This window comes from Sinocyclocheilus grahami, unplaced genomic scaffold (assembly GCF_001515645.1).
Source record: "Sinocyclocheilus grahami isolate Dianchi unplaced genomic scaffold, SAMN03320097.WGS_v1.1 scaffold181.1, whole genome shotgun sequence".
Classification (NCBI taxonomy): Eukaryota; Metazoa; Chordata; class Actinopteri; order Cypriniformes; family Cyprinidae; genus Sinocyclocheilus; species Sinocyclocheilus grahami.
Genome location: NW_015505360.1, coordinates 601,378 through 601,597, shown reverse-complemented (window position 1 = coordinate 601,597; position 220 = coordinate 601,378).

The window sequence follows — 220 nt, the reverse complement described above, 5'->3', positions numbered from 1 at the left end:
GGGGTACTTCATGGAGAGGTTTGAGAACCCCTGCTCTAAACAGCATTAAAGAGTTAGAGGAGTGGCCTGTGTGTCTTTAATCTGAAATCCCAGCCAATCAGAGAGCAGTTTGGCTGTTTAGCGTGGTCTAGTCGGCCCCCTGCTGGAGGATGCTGTAATTACTCTTGCTTCAAGTTCAAATCGGGGGAAGTGAATCAGTGCTATATGCACAAATAATTTT